Raw genomic sequence first — 25,068 nt, 5'->3', positions numbered from 1 at the left:
ACTTTGTGCCGAATATATTGGTCAAATTTTGAATTACCTTAATAAATTTGCATGGAAATATGTTCATACTTAAGTCAACGTGTTGGCCACCATAGACATATGTATGTAATAACACGATTTCTGCCTTTACTTTTTACTTTACGTCGAATATATTGCGTACTTCCTAAGATATCTTTAAAATATTATCAGAATATATTATACATTAAATTTTTTAGGCGCATGTAAAATCCAACTATATTTGAAAATCAGTAAGAAATACTAACGTAAATTAATAGTAGTCTAGTATCAAAGGCATGCAATTAGAAAACCTGCTTTTCAGATGGACCAAATGCGACGCTTAAATGTTAAACTGAGGTAAACTTCAACCTCAGTAAAATTAAATTGTAATTATTATTAATTGTTTTAATTTGGTTTTTGCGAAAAAATCGCGATTTACAAAGCACCATAGATAGCTTATGGAAGGTTTAGGTATTAAGACACAGATGTGTACATAGACGTAATAATTTACAATATTGAGCACATATATTTAATGGGAATTAGTATTTATTCTTTAAAATTGTTTTCAATGTATTTGGCTGCAAATCCCCTTACTCAAATGTTATTGAATAATTTTTAAAACAAAAATGGCTTACCTACCTGTGTCTATTCATAACAACTCAAACTTTGAACCTTGATATATGGTATACTTAAAAATTGTTTTCACAAATTTTCTACCTACATAGTTTAGCCTTCACTAGCGAACATTTGCGGAAGATGAACTCCTTTGTTTCAGAAAGCATTAAAAAAATGCAATTTACGTAGGAGTTTTCCGTGTAAATACTTTCAAGGCTATTAAGCAAATTACTAACTTCTAAGATATATATATTTGTATGTACTATACGAGTATATGTATAATATATATATTATTATGCCAGATGTTTATACTTTCAGTTACACTAAATAACTTAAGTAGTGAAGTCTACATTTTTAGCTGAAGTTTTAATTAATTAAGTGAAAATTTACCATAGGATGATGCTAACACTATCAATCATATCAATATAATAAAATATAGAACGAATCTATATCAACATCCACTTGAAAAGAAGACTGAAAGAAGACCAGCAAGTTACCCTCAAAAGAGAACACAGGAGTCATTCGGAAGAAACATCAGAAAGTATTTACACACTTGTTTTAATAGATTAAGATCAAATTATTTATTTTCTTTAGTAAGATTGAATTTTAACAAATTATGCCTAGATTAAATAAAAGATTTGTTGTACAAAGTCGACTTGAAAATAGAAGACGTATGCAGATTCTTCGGGCTAACTCATTATATAGAGCTAGTGAGCAATCACATAATACTAAAAGCCATGCTAATCGCAGATTAGATCCAGAAGTCCGACTGTCTGAACAAAGTACCAATACAGTTCAACATATTACAAGGCGACAAAATCAAAAGGTTCGGTCTGCTGAGCAAAGTATAAACACTGTTCAGCATAGGTCTCGGCGGGAAAATCCTGAAATAAGGTCAGCTGAACAAATCATAGATACCAATCAGCATAGAACCCGGCGACAAAATCCTCAATTTCTGAAGAGCAAAGTCGGAATACCCGAGAACATAGTACCCGCTGGGAGAACCCAGATACTGTTCAGCATAGGTCTCGGCGGGAAAATCCCGAAATAAGGTTAGCTGAACAAATCGTAGATACCAATCAGCATAGAACCCGGCGACAAAATCCTCAATTTCGCTCTGAAGAGCAAAGTAGGAATACCCAAGAACATAGGTCCCGGCGGGAGAACCCAGATCTTCGGTCTGCTGAGCAAAGTAGAAATTCAAGGCAACATAGAATTCGACGCCAAAACCCTATTATTCGGTCAAATGAGCAGTCTCATAATACCGTAGTACACCGAGAACTTAGAAGAAATCCTAACTATAGACATTTAGAGCGCATACGTGATCAAATACAAAGAGAACGTTCAAGAAGAAATCCTGAAACAAGGAGAGAGGAACGTTATAAAGGAACGCAACGACGACAGCTTATCAGGAGGGGTGCAAGGGAACAAATTTTAAATCAGATACGTCAACAACAAAATCTGGTCCGAATTCATAGAGAAAACTTGACAAATAGGCAAATTCAAAACGAAAGGCAGTCCCAACGAAATATATTAAACAGAGAAAGTAATGTCTCCGATATTTTTACAAATGGTGGCATTTAAAGAGATTTTCGAAGCATTTATTTTGAAAATATAATGAAAGGTCCCACCGAAATATGTATTTGCTGTGAGGGATTATGGTTTCCACATCAAGTACGCAAGTTAAATGTCGGAACTATAACTCAAGTTCACCCAGATGCTACATCTGCTTTCTTTTTAAAGCAAAAGTTTCCTTCTGAAGATGGAAACTACAATTTTTGCTTAACTTGTAAAAATGGGATTGCCAAAAATAACATACCAAAAATATGTTTGTTAAATGGTCTAGACTTTCCGGATATTCCAGATTGTTTGAAAACTTTAACCCCTATTGAAGAAAGGCTAATAATGCCTCGATTGCCTTTTATGACCATTCGTCCTTTGGGATATCAAGGCCAAAGTTCGATTAAAGGTGCCGTTGTCAATATACCTATTTCTGTTAATAATGTTGTGACATCTCTACCGAGGACTCATGTGATACAAATTCACTTAAGAAGACGAATGGAATACAATCATGATTATATGACTGATACCATACGGCCTGCGAAGATTATGGAAGCTTTGCGATTCTTAGTGAATACTCCTCTGTATCGTGAGCATAATATACACATAAATGAGAATTGGATTTCAGGCTTTAATGACCAAGAAGAAGTTCCCTTTGTTGCATCTGCTGAAGATGATAGATTGATTCAATCTCTTTATGAGGAACAGACTTCCCATAATAATCACACAGACGTTCCCATAGCACCCGTACCTGCAGAACTGAACACAGGTAGTCAAGAGACTCTTTTAGACAATATTCCTATAGAAAACATGGAATATAACCGTTTAGTTATAGCGCCAGGGGAAGGGCAAAGGCCAATTGACATAGTTCAAGATAATAATTCGGAAGAATTGTCATTTGGAACAATATACGTTGGGCAAAAACGTACATGCTCTGAAACATATAGTAAGATAGTACGTTCTGAAATTCGCCGCTTTCACCGCAGAGCGTGTACCATTCCGAAGATGTTCTACGACTATAAAAATTAGAACTACTGCAAATTAAGAATAGCACATCCATTTGCCTTCGAAAGTTTTCAGGTCATAACCGTCTTACGGCTCAAAATGTATTAAATGAAAACTTTGTTCAAAACTTGATTCAACATGATGACGCTTTACAAAGTTTTGAAAGGTGTTAGATCCTCTCCTGCTCACTGGAAAGCTGAGAAAAAAAGCAATTGCAATGATTCGCCAATTTGGGCTTCCAACCTTTTTCATAACTCTATCGGCTGCTGAATCTCAGTGGGTTGAGCTGTTGGTTATTCTGTCGAAAACTGTTGATTCAAAAGATATTTCACAAGAAGAAGCCAACATTTTATCAACCCAAGATAGATATCGCTTAATCCGCTCAGATGCGGTTACTTGTGCTAGATATTTTGATTACCGCTACCGGCAAATCCTGAAACTTTTAAAGATAATACCGGCATTTTTGGAACACATTTTGTAAAGAACTATTACTGGAGAGTAGAGTTTCAACAGAGAGGTTCTCCGCATATACATGGCGTGTATTGGCTTAATAATGCTCCCAAGATCCACCTTCAAAATCCTGAGACACTCTCCGAAGCCATTGATTTCATTGACACTTTTGTTTCAATAGATGGTTCAGTAAGCCACTTGGAACATTATTTAGATTATCAAAAGCATAATCACAGTCGGTCGTGTACTAGAGAAATAAGAGGACAACAATTTTGTCTTTTGGTATACCATATCCACCAATGTCTTGCACACAAATATTGCTTCCTTTTCCAGACACAACCCAAGATTTGGAAAGGCATAAGGAAAAATTTTCTAGAATTCAAAATGTTTTATGTTCAACTCTGACTACAGAAGATATATCGAATTTAGATAATTTTGAATATTTCTTGAGCGATAATAGAATAAACATGTCTTTTGATGACTATTTGCTAGCTCTGAGGTCAAGCTTATCAAAACCTAAAATTTTTCTGAAAAGAAAATTGCAATATCGTTTTATAAATGCTTATAATCCTCTTATTTTGGAACTCCATAGGGCTAATATGGATATCCAATATATACTGGATGCATATGCTTGCTGTTCCTATATAATTAATTATATTAACAAATCGAACAGAGGAATTTCTAGGCTCTTAAATGAAGCTATATCAGAAGTAAATGCCGGAAATTATACAATAAAGCAAAAACTTCAACATATAGGTCATAAATTTATATCAGGCACGGAAATATCTGCACAAGAAGCTGTTTATTGCTGCATTGGGCTTCATCTTTCGGAAGCTAGTAATGGAGAAATATTTATAAATACCTCACGACCGGAGGAACGTGTTCGAATGGTAAAACCTAGGGCGGAACTTCAGAACCTTCTTTCAGATTCTACTGTTTGCGTAGCCGATTTTGTTTCTATGTTTAAATTTGTGAAATCTAATAGAATAGTGCAAGACAGTGATCATGAAGAAGAAGAGAGGGAAGATAATAACGTACCAGATAGTGGGGTACCCATTGCACTTAGAGACGGTAGCGGTTTTGTTAAAAAACGTACCAAACCAATTATTATTCGGTACAGAAGGTTTAGTCCTGATGTGACCAAAGTTGAGTATTTCCGCGAAATGGTAATGCTTTTCTATCCATGGCGGAATGAACAGGAAGATCTTATTGAAAATGATAATGAGCTAACTTGCATAACTCACCGTATTTTAATTGAGGGAAATCGAAAAAAATATGATGTTTTTGATCAAAGAGAACTGGAAAGTGTCTTAGAAAGTCTTTATAATGAGACAGACTTAGAAGAAGCTGTGCAAAATGAACTACCTGTTGTTGAAAATGAGTTTCGGGTGTTAGCACTTCCAGAAATAAGCCCTAATATTAATTTGCTGGATTTGCATGGCGAACATACAACAGATAATGGTACTGAATCTGATTGGAATATTAGCCTTATTAAACTACTCCCTTTAATTTCGGTTGAGGAATTATTTTCTCTAGTTCAAGGTTTAAATATTTAGCAAAGAACATACTTGACTCATTTGATGCATCAGATTAAAACAAGTTGACCATTTTATGAATTCATTGGGGGCGGAGCAGGTGTTGGAAAAAGTCGTTTGATATCTGCAATATATCAAGCTCTTAACCATCGCTTCAATTCTACACCTGGATCCGTCCCAAGTTCTTTAAAAGTTCTCCTTTGTTCACCTACGGGTAAAGCAGCATTCGGGATAGGTGGACTGACACTTCACTCAATATTTTCTCTTCCTGTAAATCAGCTGAATAGAAAGTTGAGGCCCCTAAGCAGTGACATAGTTAACTCTTTGTATTCCAAACTTGCTGATTTAAAACTAATCATAATTGATGAAATATCAATGGTGGGCGCTCGAATGTTTAGCTATGTTGATGCTAGGCTTAAACAAATTTTCAAAACAAACAACCCCAATTGAAAAAGTTATTAGATCTTTTCAATATAAAAAAAATGAGCAAATTATAATTGAAAGATATCAGTTTCCAGTTGTTCCAGCTGAGGGAATAACTATTCACAAAGGTCAGGGTGCTACATATAATAAGTGATTTACTCTTATAAACGAGCTGAGGATAGATAGCACTGAGACAAGCAACCGAAATAAACGGGGCCTTATAATTTATGCAAAGCATAGTGTTGCCAGCTCTATAGAACCGAAAATTATAAAGAAAATTTATTCAGGCCGCAAAGTTTTAGAAGCAGTTTTGTTTAAATGTTTCAACAACAATATGCTGGTTCTTTACAGAAACTCAGCTTTTCCCCTCAGGCTTTTTATTGCAGAACTTCAAGAAATTCTTACTACAGAGTTGTGCAATCAAAATGTCTTAATTGTTGGAGATTTTAACATTTGTTTAAAGCCTACAGGGTCTACAATAAAAAAATTTCTTCAAGATAAAAACTTTGTTCCCTGCTTAGTGTAGAATATTCAACTACACCTGCGGGGAGGCAAATTGATTGGGCACTTTCAAACATGGATCATTCTCATGTTGATGTTATCACTTATGAGACAGTGCATAGCTATCATGATGGTATTTGTGTCTCTATTTCGGACTAAGGCTATGTACAATAGTATCTTTTTCACATATAAGGGCATTAGAATAGGTTAAAAATATGACATTATGAATTAATAAATAAATATTTAAACTAAGAAATTTTAAATCATTTGTATAATTTGTTAATATATAAGAATTTGTATAAACATAAGGTAGAATTAAAATAATTAAATCTTTCAAAATTGTAATATTATATAATAAAATATACATTATTATATATTAAGAGAAATGCAGTTTTTTGAAAAAAATATTGTTTCAAATAAAATATATTATTTGTTAATATAAAAGAATTTGTATAAATATAAAGTAGAAGTAAGTATCTTAAGGATAAATGAAATGTACGTAGGATACATTTTGCTATTTGTAAAAAAACATATCTTTAGAATTTAAAAATATAACATTTAATTATTAAAATATATAATACTTATTACTTCTACGTCAAACCTGTATAATCATATTCATGTAAGAAGTGAAATGTGCATTAACTTCGAAAAACGATTGTTTTTGTTTTTTTACATAGTCCTCAAAACAGTAATCTATTTAATTTTACAGCAAAATAAAAAAATATGTAAATGACGGATAATGAAATCTCGATTATCACTTTATCATGCGAGAGTATAAAATGTTCGGTGACACCCGAACTTAGCCCTTCCTTACTTGTTTAAAAATTGAAAATGGGCGTGGCGTCGCCCACTTATGGACCAAAAACCATATCTCAGGAACTACTAGACCGATTTCAATGAATTTCGGTATATAATATTTTCTTAAGACCCTGATGACGTGTACGAACTATGGGTGAAATCGGTTTACAACCACGTCTTCTTCAATATAACGCTATTTTGAGGTTCCATCTGATGCCTTCTCTGTATAATACGGTATATACTATACATTAGAAAATGAAAATACAATTCAATACTCAAAGTACACAAATTGATCTAATCTAATTAATTTTACAGCAAAATAAAAAAATATGTAAATGACGGATAATGAAATCTCGATTATCACTTTATCATGCGAGAGTATAAAATGTTCGGTGACACCCGAACTTAGCACTTCCTTACTTGTTTCAAATTATTTTCTGCTTATATAACCACTAAATTGAATACAATTTTCTTAATCTATTTCTTTGTTTTTCTATTTTCTTATTATTGGAGGAAATACAATATTTGTTAAATATAATCTTATTTTCTATTGAATGCAAACAAACATGATTATGTGGTTTACCCGATAATGTCTGGGTTTTTCTTACAGTCAAATATAAGGATCAAAACATGTTTGTATGCATTTGCATTATTTTCTTTTGTTCTTTATCTCTACTTGTTTCTTTTGTTCTAGTTTATATTTAGCTTTATTGTTTTGACTAATTTAGAATATTTTGTTGTGTGGTGTCTAGTTGGGGTGATAGTGTACACACAACTCCTCCCTTCCTTAAATGGAAAACTCTCCTGAGTTTGAATTAATATTCTTGTTTTTCTTTTTTTTTTCAATTTTATAAGATATTAAAATTATTTAGGCTGATTAAGTAAACAACAACGGTATGACAAAATAACCAACTTTGACCAACCTAGACCCTTGTTTACAGATTATGTGGTTGTTTGCTTATTTCCAGTGTTAGAAAGTCGTTGGAATTTTACTAAATGGCAGCACAAAAAATAAATAAAACTAAGCGAATAGCATTTCCATTTAGATTTTCTTATTGGAAAATCTGCTATTAACAGCTGTTTTTTGTTTACAATCAGCAAATTAAAACCGAAATAAAAAGCATCGAAAAGCATCACAAAGCATCAAAAATCATCAATAATTATCAAAAATTATTATTTATACAAAGAATTTTTTGAACCCTTAAAATTCGGATTACTTTATAAGCACATACCTTTAATAAAGTCCTTTTCCTGAATAGCATAACCTACTTTAAATTCGATTATTTTTATACTCTCGCAACAATGTTGCTAACGAGAGTATTATAGTTTTGTTCACATAACGGTTGTTTGAAAGTCCTAAAACAAAAAGAGTCAGATATAGGGTTATATATACCAAAGTGATCAGGGCGACGAGTAGAGTCGAAATCCGGATGTCTGTCTGTCCGTCCGTCCGTCCGTGCAAGCTGTAACTTGAGTAAAAATTGAGATATCATGATGAAACTTGGTACACGTATTCCTTGGCTCCAGTAAGAAGATGGGCAAAATCGGCCCACTGCCACGCCCACATAATGGCGGAAACCGAAAACCTATAAAGTGTTATAACTAAGCCATGAATAAAGATATTAAATTAGAAATTTGGCACAAGGGATCGCATTAGGGAGGGGCATATTTGGACGCAATTGTTTTGGAAAAGTGGGCGTGGCCCCGCCCCCTACTAAGTTTTTTGCACATATCTCGGAAACTCATATAGCTATGTCAACCAAACTCTACAAAGTCGTTTTCTTCAGGCATTTCCATATACAGTTCAAAAATGGAAGAAATCGGATAATAACCACGCCCACCTCCCATACAAAAGGTTATGTTCAAAATCACTAAAAGTGCGTTAACCGACTAACAAAAAAGTCAGAAACACTAACTTTTACGGAAGAAGTGGCAGAAGGAAGCTGCAGCCAGCCTTTTTTTAAAAATTGAAAATGGGCGTGGCGCCGCCCACTTATGGACCAAGAACCATATCTCAGGAGCTACTAGACCGATTTCAATGAAATTCGGTATATAATATTTTCTTAACACCCTGATGACATGTACGAAATATGGGTGAAATCGGTTCGCAACCACGCCTTCTTCCAATATAAAACTATTTTGAATTCCATCTGATGACTTCTCTGTATAATACGAGTATAAACATTAGGAACCAATGATGATAGCGGAATAAAACTTTACAAAAATACGGTATTTGAAAAATATGTAAATGACGTATTATGAAATCTCGATTATCACTTTACCATGCGAGAGTATAAAATGTTCGGTGACACCCGAACTTAGCCCTTCCTTATTTGTTCTTTTTAAACTTTGTTTAGGCATTTTATAAGTAGGAATTTCATTGAACTAGAATTGTAAACAATGAACAGCTGTATGTGTAAAAATAAGCAAATAACCATAGGATGTTCACGGAGCACAGAGGTTATTTTTAATTTAATAATCACATAACCCGATAACCACCTTACCGTGAACAGCCTAATTATTATAATCACAATAAAACTTAAAATTGATATTCCAAAATGACAGTAATTTTTGTGATATTTTAATTCATTAATTTCTTTTAAATTTTCTTCGTTTTTAAATACAAGGTCGTTAATTGTAATTTTATTAGTGAAATTGTGAGTATCATAGTTCGGATAATAAAATCTTTGATTGTCTGATATTTCAGTATTTGAGAATGTTTGGTATAAGATCTTAATTGTGCAGTTATTATAATGAATCGATGTAGTGTTTTTCAACTGAATTTTTCTGTTGTCGCAACTCTGGTTTAGTTCTATGCCATTTGCATTTTTTATTAAAATAGTTTCTCCATCGATTTGAAAAATTTCTGTAATGCTACTTTTTATAAGTTCGCAATTTAATAAGTACATGCAATGTTAAGAAATTTGTAGTTCATTGAGGCTTTTAGCTTCTTCGAATTTATAAGTGACATTTTTGTATTCAAAAACATTTTGAATTTCTGCTGTTATTTCTCTACCTGCTGTATTTGGCATAGGAATAATTGTTTTTAGTTGTACCAATTGAAATTCTTTTGATTTTGCCCAAGAACATTAACAAATTTTCTTTATATTCCAAGGCGCATAATTTTATATATTGAAGATTGCTGAGGTCTATGTTGTAATTATAAATTTCTTCATTTGTTAAAATACTTGGGTGAAAAATACCACTTTTTGCTGAAATAATGTTTTCCTGAATCTGATTTACTGCGTGTTTGAGAGTGTTTATCTTTATTGTTTATTCATGAAGAATCAATATTTTGTCTGTTGTCTCTCGATACATTCTTTCTTTCGTCTTCAATAAATTGTTATACTCTCGCAACAATGTTGCTAAGGAGAGTATTATAGTTTTGTTCACATAACGGTTGTTTGTAAGTCCTAAAACTAAAAGAGTCAGATATAGGGTTATATATACCAAAGTGATCAGGGTGACGAGTAAAGTCGAAATACGGATGTCTGTCTGTCCGTCCGTCCGTAACTTGAGTAAAATTTGAGATATCATGATGAAACTTGGTACACGTATTCCTTGGCTCCATAAGAAGGTTAAGTTTGAAGATGGGCAAAATCGGCCAACTGCCACGCCCACAAAATGGCGGAAACCGAAAACCTATAAAGTGTCATAACTAAGCCATAAATAAAGATATTAAAGTGAAATTTGACACAAAGGATCGCATTAGGGAGGGGCATATTTGGACGTAATTTTTTTGGAAAAGTGGGCATGGCCCCGCCCCCTACTAAGTTTTTTGTACGTATCTCGGAAACTACTAAAGCTATGTCAACCAAACTCTATAGATTCGTTTTCTTCAGGCATTTCCATATACAGTTAGAAAATGGAAGAAATCGGATAATAACCACGCCCACCTCCCATACAAAGGTTATGTTGAAAATCACTAAAAGTGCGTTAACGGACTAACAAAAAACGTCAGAAACACTAAATTTTACGGAAGAAATTGCAGAAGGAAGCTGCACACAGGCTTTTTTTAAAAATTGAAAATGGGCGTGGCCTCGCCCACTTATGGACCAAAAACCATATCTCAGGAACTACTAGACCGATTTCAATGAAATTCGGTATATAATATTTTCTTAGCACCCTGATGACATGTACGAAATATAGGTGAAATCGGTTTACAACCACGCCTTCTTCCAATATAACGCTATTTTGAATTCAATCTGTTGCCTTTTCTGTATAATATACATATAGTACATTAGGAACCAATGATGACAGCGGAATAAAACTTTACAAAAATACGGTATTTGAAAAACATGTAAATGACGTATAATGAAATCTCGATTATCACTTTATCATGCGAGAGTATAAAATGTTCGGTGACACCCGAACTTAGCCCTTCCTTACTTGTTTTAATTTTGTGAACGTGTTCGAAAAGAAATTATTAATTTTTATTTGGTGGCTGAGAGCTGTAATTCAATTATGTAAATTTCCATCTACTTTCTTAAGGTGATTTTCAATCTCTATCCTATCTCCGTCACCTATACCGTTAATTAAACCTCTATGTTTTCTACTAACTTCTTTCTTGGGATTTATGTTTTGATTTTACCTCTCAAGATTTCAATTTCATTAGAAAGGGTGTAGTAATGTAGATGTGAATATGTTTGCGAGATTTTTGTTATATTATTTAGTATGTAAAGAATTTCAAGAGGGTAAATTATGCATTACTAACTATAACGATTGCAATCATCAATGTTAATTTGAAGATGTATTTGACCTAAAAAATTATTTGGACGTTTAATATTTGTCGGGGGAATATTATCAAATGGCAATTTTCTATTTCTTGGTTCATTTTTGTGCCGATCCGTTTTATAATTTTTTACGTAACCTTCTTTTTGAGTGTTATTAAACTCTTCTCTATTTCTATTTAGTTTTCCTTTGCATTTTTCATTAGTCTTCTGAAAAGTGTCCTTAATAAAATTTTTATCAGTTTTTCCATTTATAACCTCAAGACGTGTGACTTTAATTGTAGAATGATAAGATTTGTTATACCATTCTATGCTTTGAAATTCTTTTTCCGCTGTCGAAAGGCTTGGTTTTTCAATTTCTAGGACTTTAATTTTTTCGGAGAGGGTATTATGTAATCTTTCGATATCTGAATTCCTAGTATGACTGTTTGGTTTTGTAAAATGAACTTCTATTTCTTCTTTCCTAAAAAAAATCTTGTATGTTAATTGAGTTGAATTCATTATCTAATATTAACTTTCTGGGTCTTCTTTTGATAGAAAAGAATAGTCTAAGGTTTTCTATAATAGTTATACTGTTACTATCTTCTAGCTGAAATGCCGTAGCAAATTTCGCAAATTTGTCTGTAAAAGTAATAAAGTAACATTTTTTCTTTATGTATATATCTGCGTGAACTATTTCATTTATATCTGATGGTGTTTCCGTTAATTGAAATTTTGGTTTTAAAGGTTTTCTATCATATTTTTCTCTATTGCAAACATCGTAATTATTTATATATTTTTGAATCAAAACTTTCAAGTTTTTCCAGTTTATTAGTTTTTTCAATTTTTCATAATTTTCATTAATACCTGCGTGACCTCATTTAATTCCTCCTCTTGAGAGTGGATTGTAGCATTTGTGCTTATGTTTTCTTCTTTCAATGAATGAATCTCGCCTGTGTTACTATGTATTCTACTTAGAAAATTGGCTACGTTATTTTCCTTTCCTTTCACGTAATTTATATTAACATTGTATTCACCTAGTTTAATTAACCATCTTTGCAATCTTTGGTTAATGTCTTTTCCCTTGTTTTTTATTTGGACCCACTTAAGTGGTTGGTAGTCGGTTAAGATATCAAATGCTCTGCCGTAAATGTATGGTCTATAATACTTATGTCACTGCCCAGACAATAGCTAGTAGTTCTTTTTCTGTAGTGGAATAACTTCTTTCGTGTTTGTTAAGTGTTCGACTAGCATAGCTTATAGGATGACTGTCCTGGGTTAATACTGCGCCAATTGCAAAGTCACTTGCATCAGTTGAAATGCCAAATATTTTGTTAAAGTCTGGATATTTCAATATTGGTGGGCTTACTAATAAATTTTTAAGTTTTTCAAAGGATGATATATACTGAGGATCGCGAGTGTTTATTTTAGTATCCTTTTTTAAATATTTTGTTAAACCATGTGCTACTTTAGCGTAATCTCTTACACATTTTCTATAATAACCTGTTATATCTATGAATGATTTAATTTGCTTTGATGTAGTAAGCAACTTTAGTTTATGTATGTTTTCAATTTTGCTTAAATTTGGTTGTATCCCTTCTGTTGTTAAAGTGTGACCTCTAAAAATTCAGTTGTTTTCGCGAAAAAATGTGCATTTATCTACCTGAATCTTTAAATTATGTTTTCTTAATACTGAAAATATTTTGTTGATATTTTGGGTATGTTCTTCAATACTTGAACTAAAAATTAAGATGTCTAAATAAATAACACATATCTTGTTGATATATTCCCTAAGAACTGAATTCATTATACGTGGAAAAGTTGCTGGTGCATTCTTTAGTCCAAAAGGCATTCTTACAGTGTAGAAAAAGCTGTTTTTGGTCTATCTTTTTTTTTATTAATACCTGATGAAAGTCTTTTGCAAGATCTAATGTTGTAAAATACTGAGCTCTTCCAAGTTTGCTGAGTATTGTTTCTATATGGGGTATTGGAAATTTGTCATCTATAGTGACTTCGTTTAACTTCCTGTAATCAATAATTATTCTCCATTTTTTCTTCATTGAGTTGTCTTTTTTTTCGGTACAATCCAAAGAGGCGAGTTGTACGGGGAATTACTTTCTTTAATTATGCCTTGGCGTAAGATCTCGTTCATCTGTCTACTAATTTCTTCTTCATAAATTTGGGGATATCTTATAAATTTTATTATAAGTTGGTCTATTTGTTTTTGCAACAATTTCATGCTGAATTTCATGAGTAAGGTTTTTACCTTCTTGGAAAAATAAATCGCTATTTGCTTTTAGAATGTATTCTAATATTTGATTTTTTTCGTCATTTATGTCACTATTTAAAAAATATCTAGTAAATTCTCTTTACATTCTGTAAATATATTAATATCTTCGTAATTGTAAGGGCATGAATTTATAAATTTTACTTTTGTTGCCGTTTATCTCTATAATAATGCCGTTTGTGTGTGAGGCAATAATCTTCAATATCACTTTTCCTGGTAGTACTGATGGGCGGAATGAAGCTATTCTTCGCTTTCACAAATTGTAATCATCGGAGTCGCTCTCCGACGTTCAAGATAATTAGTGTAGAAACTTAAGTTTCTTAAACTTGGCTATCTGTATCAACCGACTTAAAAATTTATATACATATATAATCGAGATCTTTAAAATGGGAACTAATCTTAGGATTTGCTTCCCGTTGCTAAAGCTTACGAAACTACTAAAAACTGAAGTTTTTATATCGCAGTTTGTTTTTACCGACTGCGCCAGTTTTGGTTCTTCGAGCGGAGGAGAAAATAAAAATGCCGACGATGCTATTTCTGTGACATTATATTTTATTCTCTCTGTTTTTTCAAATTATTTTCTGCTTATAGCTTAGTACGCAGCTCGCAAGAAACGTAAAAACTTCATATAAAAAAACGCTTAAGAAACGGTCAAGATACTTTCCTGCGACAAACTTACTTGTGCTAGTACCCAGCTCTCAAGAAATCTAGTACCAATTTTTGATACTTTTTTTCAGTAAAATGTGAATATGGCAAACCTTGTTTTGCGAAGAAACATCAAATCAACAATTGTTTCTTGAAGGAAATTCAAGTAATCGTCAAATTCATCCTAAATTAGTTGAAATCATTATTATAAAGTATATTCCATATTGAAATGTTGTATAAAACCTACCAATCATCAACAACATTTCTTAAATCTCAATGAAAATATTTATGTTACCATATACATACACACATACATATTACGCACAAAGTTTGTTTTCTTTGTTTATTCTCTCTTGCTCTTCTAATGTAGATCATTCACAATGCGTAACCAGCTGCCAAAATTACTTGAGAAATAATGTATTTTTTTCCTTGAGCAATTACTTGAGAGCTGCGTACCAACCTTATATAACTACTGTTGCGTCAAGCGACACCCCTTAAACACAAATACTATTTTTAAATATAACACTAAACTAATGTACATTAATTAATTTTATATTAAATATTTTAATTAAAATGTTAAAGTTTATTTTATATAAAGTACTCACCCTAATAATACTGTTTTATATACTCACCATAATGTAACGAATTGGATTCTACTTTCCCCTTTTTTTATAAATACATACTTACGCGTCCCGTTAGTTTAAGCCGTTAGTTTAAGGTTTAGGCTAAAGTGGTGAACACATAGACCGCGACAGACTGCAGCAGCACGACAGTCAACTGAAAACATCGTTGTGCATCTTACTACATATACATTTTGAGAAGCAACAACAACACAATGGTCGGCATGTACACAAAACAACGCAGTTGCCCATTTTGTATGTACACAATTTCGTTGTGGCCATACTAATTCCTTTCACTTCAATGAAATATTAATATTTTGTTCAAAGTGAAATTTTTTATGCAAAAACTAAGTAAATAGGTAAATATTTTTGCTTTAAATTATCAATTGTTATTACAAATGATATAATATAGCTATTTTATGCTTTTATTTGTAAAATAACGTCAAGTTTGTTAGAGCTGTGAATAATTTTACATTTTACATATTAGTGGCATCACCCTCTACCTCCTCTTTTTATCTTCCATTCTACTGTCAACTTTACTGTCGTCCTACTGTCGTTGGCAAAAATAGGAGGATATTGAAGTTAGCGAGAACGACAACTGTCGGCCTGCAGTCGTGGAGCTGTCAAAATAACACTGCCCATAAGAACGTGTGTATTTTAATATTTGACAGGTGTAGTTTGCAGTCTGTCGCTCTCTATGTGTTCAGCGCTTCAGTCATAAAATTCCTGGAATAAAGAATTCAATTGTGTAAGAAGAGCAATCGCGATCGGTCGTTATTTTATTTATCGGTACAGCCAATTTATTTTTCACTCATTCCCAAGTAACTAACTTTTCTCAAAAAGACTTGAGATTTTTCATGGCGCCCGAGCAGGGACTCAATGCGTGCTAAAAGTTTAATAATATAATAATAGATATCGTATTTTCGTATATACAATTTTCGGTTTTAATTGCCTGTGCGCGTTTCGTACAAACGTAACTTCGTAAAAAGTTTACAAAACGTGTTGAAGTTTATAAAAAACAAACAAACCGAGGGAGTTACTTTCCGGGAATGCATTATTGTGTTCTCTGTCTTACATACCCAAGAATATGAAGACATAAATTTATGTATGCATGCCCATGATGATACTCCCAACCACAGCATTGTGATATTTTCACGCTTCAATGTTTGCTTTGAACCAGCCAATCGCAATGTATGCAAATATGTATACTTTTGCGTTTGCCTTCGGCATATTGGCGTGTAAACATAATTATGATATGAGTACAATTTTGTATGAATGAATGAATAGTAATATTTATAGCCAATTTGGACTTGCATATTTAATAATTTCATTTGATTTTTACATAATATACTCTACTAATAAATTATACCCTGAATAGGGTATATTAAGTTTGTCACGAAGTTTGTAACACCCAGAAGGAATCGTCAGAGACCCAATAAAGTATACATAAATATAAATGATCCGTATGCCGAGCTGAGTCGATTTAGCCATGTCCGTCTGTCTTTCTGTCCGTCTGTCCGCCTGTCTGTATATATACGAACTAGTCTCTCAGTTTTTAAGATATCTTTTTGAAATTTTGCAAACGTCATTTTCTCTTCAAGAAGCTGCTCATTTGTCTGAACGGCCGATATCGGGCCACTATAACATATATCTGCCATACAAACTGAACGATCGGAATCAAATGCTTGTATGGAAAACTTTCACGTTTGACAAGATATATTCACGAAATTTGAAATATGTTATTTTCTAAGGCAACAATGTAATCTCCGAAGAAATTGTTCAGATCGGTTAACTATAGCTTATAGCTGCCATACAAACTGAACGACCGGAATCAAGTTCTTATATGGACAACTTTCACATTTGACAAGATATGTTCACGAAATTTGGTACATGTTATTTCCTAAGGCAACAATGCAATCTCTAAAAAAACTTGTTTAGAACAGATTGCCATAGCATATAGCTTCCATACAAACTGAACACATAGTTACTAACAGAAATGCACCTGTGAAGGGTATTTAGCTTCGGTGCAACCGAAGTTAACGTTTTTATACCCTGAACAGGGTATATTAAGTTTGTCACGAAGTTTGTAACACCCAGAAGGAATCGTCGGAGACCCAATAAAGTATACCTATAAATGATCAGTATGTCGAGCTGAGTCGATTTAGCCATGTCCGTCTGTCTGTCTGTCCGTCTGTCTGTATACATACGAACTAGTCTCTGAGTTTATAAGATATCTTTTTGAAATTTTGCAAACGTCATTTTCTCTTCAAGAAGCTGCTCATTTGTCGGAACGGCCGATATCGGGAGACTATAACATATATCTGCCATACAAACTGAACGATCGGAATCAAATGCTTGTATGGGAAACTTTCACATTTGACAAATATATTCACGAAATTTGGTATATGTTATTTTCTAAGGCAACAATATAATCTCCGAAGAAATTGTTCAGATCGGTTTACTATCAATCAAGTTCTTGTATGGAAAACTTTCACATTTGACAAGATATATTCACGAAATTTGGTATATAATATTTTCTAAAGCAACAATGTAATCTCCGAAGAAAATGCTCAGATCGGTTAACTATAGCATATAGCTGCCATACAAACTAAACACATAGTTACTAACAGAAATGCATCTGTGAAGGGTATTTAGCTTCGGTGCAACCGAAGTTAACGTTTTTTCTTGTTTTGTATTAAGTTTGGAGGATGGAGTCATGTGTAGAAGTTTGCGCAAGTGAGGAAAGTTCTCTGATCGCCATTCACTTGGGAGTGGCCAGAAACGATTCTATTACACATGGCTCAAGCAGCTCACTACTTCCGGTCTTTGACCAAGTATCCTCTGGGTAGCCTAAGAACATCCGTTCGAAGGCGAGCTAAAGTGAGAAGGCGAAACATTCCCTACAAGGGTTGTGCGCTGGGCTTGGGACCCGCCACGTAACAATACCAATGAAAACGTTAAAACAGCCTCGGATGAGAGACCCCCCTTTTGATGACGACCATGGCAAACGGAATAAGGACTACGAGATAAGGGCACGCTCCTGGAATGTCCGGACCCTTAATTGGGAAGGTGCCGCTGCCCAGCTGGTTGATGTCCTCGCAAAAATAAAGGCTGACATCACCGCCGTCCAAGAAATGCGATGGACGGGACAAGGACAGAGACGAGTAGGTCCTTGTGACATTTACTACAGTGGCCATATAAAAGAGCGCAAGTTTGGTGTTGGATTCGTGGTGGGAGAGAGACTCCGTCGCCGAGTACTACCATTCACTCCGGTGAATGAACGTCTTACCACAATCCGCATCAAAGCGAGATTCTTCAACATATCGCTGATTTGCGCCCACGCCCCGACGGAAGAGAAAGACGAAGTGACCAAAGATGCCTTTTATGAGCGCTTGGAGCGCGCTTATGAGAGCTGCCCCCGCCACGATGTCAAAATCGTGCTTGGCGACTTTAACGCCAGGGTGGGCGAAGAAGGTATATTTGGCACTACGGTCGGTAAATTCAGCCTCCACGACGAAACATCCCCAAATGGGTTGAGGCTGATTGATTTCGCCGGGGCCCGAAATATGGTTATCTGTAGTACTAGATTCCAGCATAAGAAGATTCATCAAGCTACCTGGCTGTCTCCGGATCGAAAAACTACCAACCAGATCGATCGTGTTGTGATAGATGGAAGACACGTCTCCAGTGTTTTAGATGTGCGTGCGCTCCGAGGTCCTAACATCGACTCGGACCACTATCTTGTTGCAGCTAAGATTCGCATTCGCCTCTGTGCAGCAAAAAACGCACGCCAACAAACACAAGGAAGATTCGACGTCGAAAAGCTGCAATCACAACAGACTGCCGAACGATTTTCTACTCGGCTTGCACTCCTGCTCTCTGAGAGCACTAGTCAACAACTCGGTATAGGGGAACTGTGGGACGGCATTTCAAATTCCATACGTACAGCTGCAACCGAAACCTTTGGTTTTCGGAAAGAGCAAAAGAACAGCTGGTACGACGAGGAGTGCAGTGTCGCAGCGGAGAGAAAACAGGCTGCCTACCTCGCAACGTTACGATCGACCACTACACGTGCGGGATGGGATAGATACCGAGAATTGAAGAGGGAAGCGAGACGCATCTGCAGACAGAAGAAGAAAGAGGCCGAAATGCGTGAGTACGAAGAGCTTGATAAGCTGGCCGACAGGGGTAATTCTCGAAAATTCTACGACAAAATGCGGCGGCTTACAGAAGGTTTCAAGACCGGAGCATACTCTTGTAGAACCCCCAAAGGTGATCTAGTCACTGATGCCCAGAGCATAGTTAAATTATGGAGGGAACACTTCTCCAGCCTGCTGAATGGCAGTGAACGCACAACACCAGGAGAAGGAGAACCCGATTACCCAATCGATGACGATGGAGCAGACGTTCCATTACACCACCATGAAGTTCTAACTCCAAAACCAAACAAACCGCCTGGAGAACCAAACTCGTACCGACCACTGTGCATGTTGGACACGGTGGGGAAAATACTAGAACGAATAATAAGCGTACGCCTGGAGCAACATCTCGAAAAAGAGCAACCCGGACTGGCCGATAACCAATATGGATTTCGGCAGACACAGGTCAACAATAGACGCAATCAAAAAGCTTACTGACGTCGCAAAGTAAAGCTATAGAAGAACTCGATGGATGTATGGCTCCAAAGAGTACTGCGCGGTAGTCACTTTCGATGTTAAGAATGCCTTTAATTCAGCCTACTGGCCGCATATATAATAAGAGCTCTCCAATTGAAGAAAACACCACCCTATTTGCTGAATATCGTCTCCAACTACCTGTCGGACAGGGTCCTGCTATACACGAGACAGACGAAGGACTACAACGCTATATGGTGACGGGCGGAGTTCCACAAGGCTCAGTCCTAGGCCCACTCCTGTGGAATATCTTATATGATGGAGTGCTGCGCCTCCCATTACCCAAGCAGGTGCAAATAATTGGATACGCGGACATGACATCGCGGTGACTGTGGTAGCAAAAGAAATTCACGAAATAGAGCGTTTGTGCAATCATACAGCGGAAAAATCAAAGAATGGCTTAGGGTAACAAAGCTCCAACTAGCTGGCCAAAAGACGGAAGCAGTACTAATCACAAGCAGGAAGAAATTAGAGGTCGCTACACTCAATATTGACTTGGATATACGATTACCACACAGCAATCTCTGGGAGATATCTAGGAGTGATGATAGACTCGAGGTTAAGTTACAAACGACATATAGACAAAGCTTGTGAAAAAGCATCTAGGGTGATTTGGCGGCGCTAACAAGGACAATGGCCAACATTGGTGGACCAAGTCAGGAATAGACGAGACCCCCTCTTGGCCAAAGTGAGTCAGTCTATGCTTATGTATGCTGCACCCATTTGGGGGATAGCGCTGCAGCAGAAAACATAATACGCAGAAAAGGCAGAAATCAATAGTACGACTGAATGCAATCAGAGTTGCATGTGCCTTCCGCACTGTATCACATCAGGCGGCTGGAGTTATATCAGGCCTCATGCCACCAGACATAATGGCCATGGAAATGAAGCGAGTATTCGACAAACGAAAAGCAAAGGCGCTCGCTTAACAAATGAAGAGAGGAAGCAGGAAGAGACAACGGAGCCTAACTGAATGGCAGAAACGATGGGACGAAGCAACTACGGGAGATGGACGCACAGGCTTATTAGAAGCATACAACCATGGATAGAACGGAAACACGGGGAAACTGATTTTTACCTTACGCAGTTTTTAACAGGTCATGGATGCTATAGAGAATATCTATACAAATACGGACATGACGACGGAACAAACTGCTCCTACTGCAGCAACAGCAATGAAAATGCATTGCATATCTTCTTTTCCTGCCCAAAATATGAAAAGGAAAGACTAGAAATAGAGAATTTGATAAACGATCGCGTGACTCCGGAGAACATAGTGCCTTACATGATCGAATCGAAGGTGGTCTGGGACAGAATGAGAGCGTGGGCAGCTATTGCTATGCAAGAGTTAAGAAAGAAAAAGAGTGGCAACGCAGCGAAAACAGAAGGATAAATCGGAATCAGACCGAAATTGTGTGAATGAAGAGCCGAATGGCTAAGCTTGGTCCCACGATGTAATGCTAACGGCGGTCCCGTGGGCCAAATACAAGCAAAGACGACGGAGTTTAGGGTTTAGTACGTAGGCGTACTGTGTCGCAAGTCCAGCTTGGGCGTGCGGCCAATACGAATCGTGCATATCGTCCGGAAAAATGACGATATCTTTGAAGATTCCCCCTCCGAAACCAAAAAAAAAAAAAAAAAAAAAAAAACACCATGAAGAAGTTCGAATAGCAATTGCCCGCCTCAAGAACAACAAAGCGGCAGAGGCCGACGGACTACCGGCCGAGCTATTCAAACACGGCGGCGAAGAACTAATAGGGAGCATGCATCAGCTTCTTTGTAAAATATGGTCGGACGAGAGCATGCCCAACGATTGGAATTTAAGTGTGCTATGCCCAATCCATAAAAAAGGAGACCCCACAATCTGCGCCAACTACCGTGGGATTAGCCTCCTCAACATCGCGTATAAGGTTCTATCGAGCGTATTGTGTGAAAGATTAAAGCCCACCGTCAACAAACTGATTGGACCTTATCAGTGTGGCTTCAGACCTGGAAAATCAACAACCGACCAGATATTCACCATGCGCCAAATCTTGGAAAACACCCGTGAAAGGAGAATCGACACACACCACCTCTTCGTCGATTTCAAAGCTGCTTTCGACAGCACGAAAAGGAGCTGCCTTTATGCCGCGATGTCTGAATTTGGTATCCCCGCAAAACTAATACGGCTGTGTAAACTGACGTTGAACAACACGAAAAGCTCCGTCAGGATCGGGAAGGACCTCTCCGAGGCCGTTCGATACCAAACGAGGTTTCAGACAAGGCGACTCCCTATCGTGCGACTTCTTCAACCTGCTCCTGGAGAAAATAGTTCGAGCTGCAGAACTAAACAGAGAAGGTACCATCTTCTATAAGAGTGTACAGCTGTTGGCGTATGCCGACGATATTGATATCATCGGCCTCAACACCCGCGCCGTTAGTTCTGCGTTCTCTAGGCTGGACAAAGAAGCACAGAAAATGGGTCTGGTAGTGAACGAAGGTAAAACGAAGTATCTCCTGTCATCAAACAAACAGTCGTCGCACTCGCGACTTGGCTCTCACGTCACTGTTGACAGTCATAACTTTGAAGTTGTAGATAATTTCGTCTATTTAGGAACCAGCGTAAACACCACTAATAATGTCAGCCTGGAAATCCAACGCAGGATTGCTCTTGCCAACAGGTGCTACTTCGGACTGAGTAGGCAATTGAAAAGTAAAGTCCTCTCTCGACGAACGAAAACCAAACTCTATAAGTCGCTCATAATTCCCGTCCTGCTATATGGTGCAGAGGCTTGGGCGATGACAGCAACCGATGAGTCGACGTTACGAGTTTTCGAGAGAAAAATTCTGCGAAAGATTTATGGTCCTTTGCGCATTGGCCACGGCGAATATCGCATTCGATGGAACGATGAGCTGTACGAGATATATGACGACATTGACATAGTTCAGCGAATTAAAAGACAGCGGCTACGCTGGCTAGGTCATGTTGTCTGGATGGATGAAAACACTCCAGCTCTGAAAGTATTCGACGCAGTACCCGCCGGGGGAAGCAGAGGAAGAGGAAGACCTCCACTCCGTTGGAAGGACCAAGTGGAGAAGGACCTGGCTTCGCTTGGAATATCCAATTGGCGCTACGCAGCGAAAAGAAGAAACGACTGGCGCGCTGTTGTTAACTCGGCTATAATCGCGTAAGCGGTGTCTACGCCAATTAAGGAGAAGAAGATTAAGTTTCTTAGTAATAGAAATTGAATTTATCACAACAATATATAAATAGATCGTCTATCATATTAAGTATTAAGATAGTATTTGACTTAGGTGGGTCAAATAAATTGCACCGGTTAGGTAATTTAAAGAGCTTTCAGGAAATGTATAACTCGCCCCCAAGGCCCCACCGGGGGCGTGGCAATAGGCGAAAATGGGTTTTCACAATGTCCCCCCTCTTGTTTCACTACAGTTGGGGGTATAGGGCCGGGGGGATCAAAACTGTTTTGTGAGTTAGTTCACCTCTGGGGCTTTCAGCAAAGCCCTCAACCTCCCCTCTATCCCTATCAGGGGCGTGGCAATAACGTTCACAAAAAATGTAACATTTTGAGAAAAATTACATTTTTCTTAACCTTTAAATTGCTATAGCGGCTAAAGTATTTGACCTAGATAAACATACAAACCAATTTGGAGATGTAACGAACATGAAAACAGATAAATCAACCGTACGAAGTGATAGAAACATACCAAAGTTCATATATTTTCATACAAAATATATGGGGTCTAGCCAAGCACCATTGGTGCCCTAAGGTGAAATATTATAATATCCTTTTTTCGTCCTTTTCGATTCGATATCCCCGAATTTTTTTCTGAATTCTATAGACAATAAAATTCTTGGAAGCTACCTGGAAGCGAAAGTGGTTTGCTGCACTCTAAATATATTTACATAAATAACATTTAAAAACAAAATATGCCTGGCCAGTCCCGAGGGTCTCGATGAGGGTTAATCTTATTATCTGCTCATATGATTGCATGTATGTAGACGCATGTGCGCATTCAGAATTTCAAATCATGATTTTATCACTTATCAATATATTACATGTGCGCGGATTGATCTCCATGTTAATATACATTCATATATACTTATATGTACATATATTTGTATACACTTCCAAACAAATAATGCACAAGCATACAAACATACATATGCGTACACATGTGAATATGTCACCAACAAAAAATTGAAACATTGTTCTACAAAAACAATTGTCCGAAAAAACAGGAGCATCACATTTCAATATGGCAGCCAAATTGGCGAAGGACAAATGTGGTAAATTTTACAATAAAAACGATTTCATTCATAAACGCAGGCGCAAATTCCAAAAGCGACCTCGCTTCATTCATAAAAACAGACGCCGCAACATCTCTCTGAGCATGACATTGCCAACAAGCGTCTTTTCGCGACGATGGCAAATGCTAAAAATCATAAATTGAACAACTTTCTGATGCTTCTTCACAGAAAGAAGTGAGAAAAGTGGCAACAACGCAGTTGTCGATTTATAATATTTATCTATTCTGAAATATTTTTACGTGACTCGCAAAAATCTGCGTCAATATGTATTCACGCTCATACGTATATATACGTACATATTTACGCACGTTTGTTGGCAAAGCTGTTACAGCGGCAAGGGAGGCGTTGACAATCAGCGGCCATTCGTTTATTTTCTTCGGCACAGCTTGGATGTTCTAGTGCTGAACACAATGAGCGCGACAGACTCCAAACGACATCTGTCAAATAATAGAATACGCATGTCCTTAGGGACACAATTATTGAGACAGCTGCACAACTACATAACTGTGTCCATAAGAACGTGTGTATTTTAATATTTGACAGATGTCGCTTGCAGTCTGTCGCGCTCAATGTGTTCAGCACTTGACTCTTTGACAAAGCGCCAGTTTCGGCCATTGGTTGACCGACAACGGAGATGCGAAAGATGCGTGCCGCATGTACATACTTATATACCATAGAAATTCTATTGGTGCAAATATGGAAATGATAACGAAATAATGCGAATATGCATATTTTATGAAGCTCATCAATTTTCTTTGAAGAAATTATATATAAATATAACTTTTTTGAAATAATTAAAAAAATATAATTAAATTATTTTTTAATTAATTTTCACGATTTTGTAAAAAATTAAAATTTTTATCATTTTCTGAAAAAAATGGTTCATATGGTACAAGTTAAATCACGCATATGTAACTCAGAGAATGCTTCTTTACATT

This window comes from Bactrocera tryoni, unplaced genomic scaffold (genome assembly GCF_016617805.1).
Source record: "Bactrocera tryoni isolate S06 unplaced genomic scaffold, CSIRO_BtryS06_freeze2 scaffold_25, whole genome shotgun sequence".
In the NCBI taxonomy this organism is placed as follows: domain Eukaryota; kingdom Metazoa; phylum Arthropoda; class Insecta; order Diptera; family Tephritidae; genus Bactrocera; species Bactrocera tryoni.
This window is presented reverse-complemented; position numbering follows the sequence as displayed.